Genomic DNA, 7,126 nt, shown 5'->3' with positions numbered 1-7,126 from the left:
CCATCCTTTGTCTGTTAAGATTCTCGCTGCGGCTATTGTAGACACTGTGACTTGCCATTGTTTTATAACCATTTATTGTAACATTTATTCTATGATCAATTACAATAATCATTCATTGTAATATTCATTTATTGTACGATTAATTACAATTTATTGTAATTGTTAAGAGTAGGTTTCTATTGAATTTTTACATGCTGATACTCAATATTATTCTATAGCATGGGGAGGCAAACTACGGCCCCATGGCCTTCTCAATCTAGCCGGGAGTCGGCATGTTTTGACACGAGTATAATGTGTCCTTTTATTTAAAATGCACCTCTGGGTTATTTGTGGGACATAGGAATGCGTTCCTTTTTCCCCCTCCCCAAAATCTAGTCTGGCCCCCACAAGGTCTAAGGGACAGTGGACGGCCCCCTGCTGAAAAAGTTTGCCGACCCCTGTTCTATTCCAATGATTGTTGAATGTTACTTTATAAGTCTACCAGGTGTGGATCATCGTGCCTTCTGTCTGTTCTTCATCTTTGGTTTTGATGGTTGAGAAAAAAAGCTAGTGGCAATTGCTGAAATATCCCTCCCTTTCTAGGATTCCGGAAACATCCCAGAGGCAATTGCTTCGTACCGCACCGCCTTGAAACTGAAGCCGGATTTTCCTGACACTTACTGCAACCTGGCGCACTGTTTGCAGGTGAGGCAGAGTTTTAAGGGCCAACACTCCCAGGGTTTCCGGCATTTGGGAACCGAGGCGTTTGAGTCCCAAGGTACCACGGTAATGGTAAAAGCGTCACCTAATTCAGGAATTGTCCAATGTCACTTTAGAGACCAACTCAGTTTGTTCTGTGTCTAAGCTTTCATGTGCAGGCAGACTTATTCAGATACACTGAAGCGGAAGTCCCCACACCCTGATATTTAGAGGGAGGGTGGGGCGGGGTATTTCTCTGAACGGTAGTAGGACTCAATCGGTATGGTCAACCTGTGGACGACTGTGTCTCATTACATATCCTAAAACTATTTCAGGTCATCTGTGTACCATCCCTTGTTTTTTTAGTCATTCACAGTTGCCAGCAGGTGGACCATACCCATTGACTCCTACTACCCTTCGGAGAAAAACCCCAACTCACCCTCCCACTATATATCAGGGTCTGGGGGCTTCTCCTTACTCTTATATAGCAGGGTCTGGGGACTTCTCCCTCTGTATATCAGGGTCTGGGGACTTCCGCTTCAGTGTATCTGAAGAAGTGTGCATGCACACAAAAGCTTATATCAGGCATCCCCAACCTGCGCCCCCCCCCCGATGTTTTGGCCTACAACTCCCATGATCCCTAGCTAACAGGACCAGTGGTCGGGGATGATGGGAATTGTAGTCTAAAACATCTGGAGGGCCGAAGGCTTGGGGTGCCTGGCTTATACCAAGAACAAACTTTGTTGGTCTGTAAGGCACTACTGGACAATTTTAATATATTTTGACTTCATCAGACCAATACGGCTACCTACCTGAATCTAGAACCCTGGTTTTCTTTGCCCCCTTTCAGATCGTCTGTGATTGGACCGATTATGACGAGAGAATGAAGAAGCTTGTCAGTATTGTGGCTGACCAGCTGGAGAAGAACCGGCTCCCTTCGGTGCACCCGCATCACAGCATGCTGTATCCACTGTCTCACGGCTTCCGAAAGGCTATTGCCGAGAGACATGGGAACCTTTGCCTGGACAAGGTGGGTCTATGCTGTGAAGAGGTGTGCGCCGCTCCGTTCCGTCAGAGTTTGAATGCTTTCATGTTGGCTTTGGATATATAATAATATATAATAATTTATTATTTCTACCCTGCCCATCTGTCTGGGTATCCTCAGCCACTCTGGGTGGCTGCCAACCAAATATTAAAAACACAAGACAGCATTAAATATTTAAAAACTTCCCTAAACAGGGCTGCCTTCAGATGTCTTTTAAAAGTGAGATAATTGCTTATTTCTTTGACATCTGATGGAAGGGCGTTCCACAGGGCGGCCGTCACCACGAGAAGGCCCTCTGCCTGCTTCCCTGTAACTTGGCTTCTTGCAGGGAGGGAAGCGCCAGAAGGCCCTCGGGAGAGGGACCCCGGTGTCCGGGGTGGAGATGCTCCTTCAGGTCTACTGGGCCGAGGCCATTGAGGGCTTTCAAGGTCAGCACCGACACTATGAATTGTGCTTGGAAACGTACTGGGAGCCAAAGCAGATCTCTTGGGACCGGTGGTATGTGGTCTCAGTCAGACTGGATTTAAATCCTTTATTTTACAGAAAGGTTTGATCTTGCTGGCATCCTCTTAATATTGACAACCAGAGGAAAGTTTCATCTGCTGGGCTGTTTAGGGCTTTCAAGGTCAGCACCAACACTTTGAATTGTGCCCGGAAACGTACTGGGAGTCAATGCAGGTCTTTCAAGACTGGTGTTATGTGGTCTCTGCGGCTGTTCACGGCCCCCAGTCTGGCTACCACATTCTGGATTAATTGCAGTAAGGTAGCCCCACATAGAGCGCATTGCAGTCGTCCAAGCTGGAGATAACAAGAGCATGCGCCACTCTGGCAAGAGAGTCCGTGGGCAGGGAGGGTCTTATCCTGCATCCCAGATAGAGCTGCCCTGGACACAGAACAGACCTGTGCCTCCATGGGTCCAAAATGACCCCCAGACTGTGCAGCTGGTCCTTCAGGGGCACAGTTGCCCCGTTCAGGACCAGGGAGTCCCCCCCACCCGCCCACACACCACAGAACTTCAGTCTTGTCAGGATTCAACCTCAACCAGTTAGCTGCCATCCACCCTCCAACCGCCTCGAGGCACCCGCGCAGGAACTCCACCGCCTTTGCCGGCTCTGATTTGAAAGAGAGGTAGAGCTCTCTATCAGGCTTCCTCAACCTTGGCCCTCCTGATGCTTTTGGCCTACAGCTCCATGGTCCCTAGCTAGCAGGTCTAGTGGTCAGGGATGATGGGCACTGTAGTTTGAAAACAGCTGGAGGGCCAAGGTTTAGGAAGCCTGCTCTGTATTGGCGCCAATGGCTGTTAAGCGAAAAAATTCCAGGGTGAGTGACTCCTTGACAGCCTAGCTCACCGGGGCACTTGTCCCCCATGGGTCCATGCTGTCAGTAAAAGGAGGAAGTCCCAGCCCGGTAATTTGGAGCAAAACAGTGGTCAGTAGACCATGATTCTTACTGTTGCACCACAGGTCTGCCCAGGAGTAAGAACCCCGAGCATGGGGCAATGTCAACTTTTAAAACTTCCTTCTTCCCCCCAGAATACACTTCAAGCAGCATCGTTGATACATCATCACTACATCACTAGCACATCACAAATGAGGAGGGGTATACAAGGGTTATGCATTCACTATGAGGTCCCTTTATCAGACCCCTTAAATCTCCATCACTGAAAGAACAATAAAACTCTTGACACGTCCTTTCCCACTGGACTTGTCTGGAGATGGGCATTCAGAACACCTGCCTTGCTAAACTGCCTTGGCAGATGTCTATGGTTGCCCCCTTGGTCCCTCCCTCGGTGGGGTGCCGTGTATGTGCTCTCAGGCTTGGGGAATTCTGGCGGGATGCCCTGTTCCTGCTGCCTACATGACTTCCTGCTTCTTGGCTCATGGAGGGAGGTGGAGCCCAAATTCGTTCAAATGGCGGAATGAGGAGAGTCGGTTAAAGCATAGATTTTCTGCGTGTCTTTCTTGGGCTGTCAAGTCAAAGGTATGTATATTTGTAACATTGGAACAACTTCAAAGATGTGGCCTCATGTCCCCCACCCCCATGTCATTTCCGTAACCCGGCTTTCTTGAATCCCCTTGCTAGATCAACGTGCTCCACAAGCCGCCTTACGAGCACCCCAAGGACCTGAAAGGCAGTGAGGGCCGGCTCCGCGTTGGCTACATGAGCTCTGACTTTGGGAACCACCCCACCTCCCATCTCATGCAGTGAATCCCAGGCATGCACAATTCGGACAAATTTGAGGTGAGGTGCACAAGAGGGCAGCTGTGTGAGTAGCTCAGGCGGCAGAGCGCTGAGACTCTGAATCTTGGGGTCATGGGTACGAGCCCCACGTTGGGCCAAACGAATGAATACAGCCTAGGACCGCCTCTCCACGGAGGATCTAACAGTCTGCAAATAAAAAAATGTTAGAGGTCCTGGGCTTCAGGGAGATTAGGCTGGCCTCGACCAGGGCCAGGGCCTTTTCAGCCTTGGCCCCGGCCTGGTGGAACTCTCTGCCACAAGAGATCAGGACCCTGTGGGATCTGACATCTTTCTGCAGGGCCTGTAAGATGGAGTTGTTCCGCCGGGCCTTTGGTTCAACCTGACTCCCCTTCTCTTTTTGTGTAAGGACTAGTATGAAAGAGGCCTCCCAGTGTTCTCACAGGCCCATATAAGAGTTGGGCCTGATGAGCGTTTACTGTTCCCAACCCTAATCCTGCGGAAAGCCATCTAATTGGATTTGAATTTGATCCTGGCTTGTTTTCAGGAGGTAATTTCGTTATTGCTTGATTTTATACCAGTTTTACATATTTGGTGTTAGCCTCCCTGAGCCCGGTTTCGGATGGGGAGGGCAGGATACAAATAAAAGTTTATTATTATTATTATTATTATTATTATTATTATTATTATTATTATTATTATTATTATTATTATTATTATTATTATCATTATCCTCTTAATTTGCATCAGCCCTTGGTTGTAGCAATAAAACAACGAGATGATCTGCAAGGAATAGAAATGAAAAATCAATGATATCAAATACATTTGAGGGTTTTGAATCGAGAGTGGACCTTATTCTGACTGCCCCAGCTCAAAACCCGGCCGCCTTTGCCGTCACCTGCTCCTCTTGATCTGCCAAGAGAGGACTCTGGGGTAGTGGTTGGGCAACCCGGAACAGGCAATAAAGGAGGGGTAATCATCTCACGACAAACCTAGACAGCATCTTAAAAAGCAGAGACACCACCTTGCCAACAAGGTCAGTATAGTAAAAGCTATGTTTTCCCAGTAGTGATGTATGGAAGTGAGAGCTGGACCATAAAGAAGGCTGATCGCCGAAGAATTGATGCTTTTGAATTATGATGCTGGAGGAGACTCTTGAGAGTCCCATGGACTGCAAGAAGATCAAACCTATCCATTCTGAAGGAAATCAGCCCAGAGTGCTCACTGGAAGGACACATCCTGAAGCTGAGGCTCCAAGACTTTGGCCACCTCATGAGAAGAGAATCATAGAATCATAGAGTTGGAATAGACCACAAGGGCCATCGAGTCCAACCCCCTGCCAAGCAGGAAACACCATCAGAGCACTCCTGACATATGGTTGTCAAGCCTCTGCTTAAAGACCTCCAAAGTAGGAGACTCCACCACACTCCTTGGCAGCAAATTCCACTGTCAAACAGCTCTTACTGTCAGGAAGTTCTTCCTAATGTTTAGGTGGAATCTTCTTTCTTGTAGTTTGGATCCATTGCTCCGTGTCCGCTTCTCTGGAGCAGCAGAAAACAACCTTTCTCCCTCCTCTATGTGACATCCTTTTATATATTTGAACATGGCTATCATATCACCCCTTAACCTCCTCTTCTCCAGGCTAAACATGCCCAGCTCCCTTAGCCGTTCCTCATAAGGCATCGTTTCCAGGCCTTTGACCATTTTGGTTGCCCTCCTCTGGACACGTTCCAGTTTGTCAGTGTCCTTCTTGAATTGTGGTGCCCAGAACTGGACACAATACTCTAGGTGAGGTCTGACCAGAGCAGAATACAGTGGCACTATTACTTCCCTTGATCTAGATGCTATACTCCTATTGATGCAGCCCAGAATTGCATTGGCTTTTTTAGCTGCTGCGTCACACTGTTGGCTCATGTCAAGTTTATGGTCAACCAAGACTCCTAGATCCTTTTCACATGTACTGCTCTCAAGCCAGGTGTCCCCCATCTTGTTTTTGTGCCTCTCATTTTTTTTGCCCAAGTGTAATACTTTACATTTCTCCCTGTTAAAATTCATCTTGTTTGTTTTTGCCCAGTTCTCTAATCTGTCAAGGTCGTTTTGAAGTGTGATCCTGTCCTCTGGGGTGTTAGCCACCCCTCCCACTTTGGTGTCATCTGCAAATTTGATCAGGATGCCCTTGAATCCATCATCCAAGTCGTTGCTAAAGATGTTGAATAAGACCGGGCCCAAGACAGAACCCTGTGGCACCCCACTAGTCGCTCTTCTCCAGGATGAAGAGGAACCATTGATGAGAACCCTTTGGGTTCGGTCAGTCAGCCAGTTACAAATCCACTGAGTGGTAGCATAGTCAAGACCGCATTTTACCAGCTTCTTTACAAGAATATCATGGGGCACCTTGTCAAATGCCTTGCTGAAATCAAGGTAGGCTACATCCACTGCGTTCCCTTCATCTACCAGGCTTGTAATTCTGTCAAAAAAGGAGATCAGGTTAGTCTGACATGACTTATTTTTCAGAAATCCATGCTGACTATTGGTATCACAGCATTCCTTTCTAGGTGCTCACAGACTGTTTGCTTAATGATCTGCTCCAGAATCTTCCCTGGTATTGATGTCAGACTGACTGGGCGATAATTATTTGGGTCCTCTCTTTTCCCCTTTTTGAAAATGGGGACAACATTTGCCCTCCTCCAGTCTGCCGGGACTTTGCCTGTTCTCCAGGAATTCTCAAAGATGACTGCCTGTGGTTCTGAGATCACATCTGCCAGTTCTTTTAATACTCTTGGATGCAGTTCATCTGGCCCTGGAGACTTGAATCATCTAAACTAGCCAAGTATTCTTGTACTATCTCCTTAGTTATTCTGGGCTGTGTTTCCTCTGCTGAATCATTTGCTCCAAATTCTTCAGGTCGGGCATTGTTTTCTTTATCGGAGAAGACTGAGGCAAAGAAGGCATTGAGGAGTTCAGCCCTTTCTGTGTCCCCTGTTTGCATTTCACCATCTTCTCCTCTGAGTGACCCCACTGTTTCTTTGTTCTTCCTTTTGCTACGAACATACCCATAAAAGCCTTTTTTGTTGCTTTTAACCTCTCTAGCCAGCCTGAGTTCATTCTGTGCTTTAGCTTTTCTGACTTTGTGTCTACACGTGCTGGCTATTTGTTTGAATTCCTCTTTGGTGGTTTCCCCCCTTTTCCAGTTTTTGTACACAT

At 47.4% G+C, this 7,126-nt stretch overlaps 1 pseudogene across 1 annotated transcript; it reads left to right on the top strand.

Moving 5' to 3' along the window:
• Nucleotides 1-1,528: 1,528 nt before the first annotated feature.
• LOC308578187 (UDP-N-acetylglucosamine--peptide N-acetylglucosaminyltransferase 110 kDa subunit pseudogene) lies at nucleotides 1,529-3,931 on the top strand (annotated as a pseudogene). Its single transcript has 2 exons — nucleotides 1,529-1,708; nucleotides 3,806-3,931. The product of its transcript is annotated as a UDP-N-acetylglucosamine--peptide N-acetylglucosaminyltransferase 110 kDa subunit pseudogene (transcript).
• The last annotated feature ends 3,195 nt before the right edge of the window (nucleotides 3,932-7,126 follow it).

The sequence above is a fragment of the Podarcis bocagei genome (assembly GCF_964188305.1).
Source record: "Podarcis bocagei genome assembly, chromosome: W".
Classification (NCBI taxonomy): Eukaryota; Metazoa; Chordata; class Lepidosauria; order Squamata; family Lacertidae; genus Podarcis; species Podarcis bocagei.
Note: the sequence above shows the minus strand (reverse complement) of the source record. Positions and strands in the feature narration are given on the sequence as shown.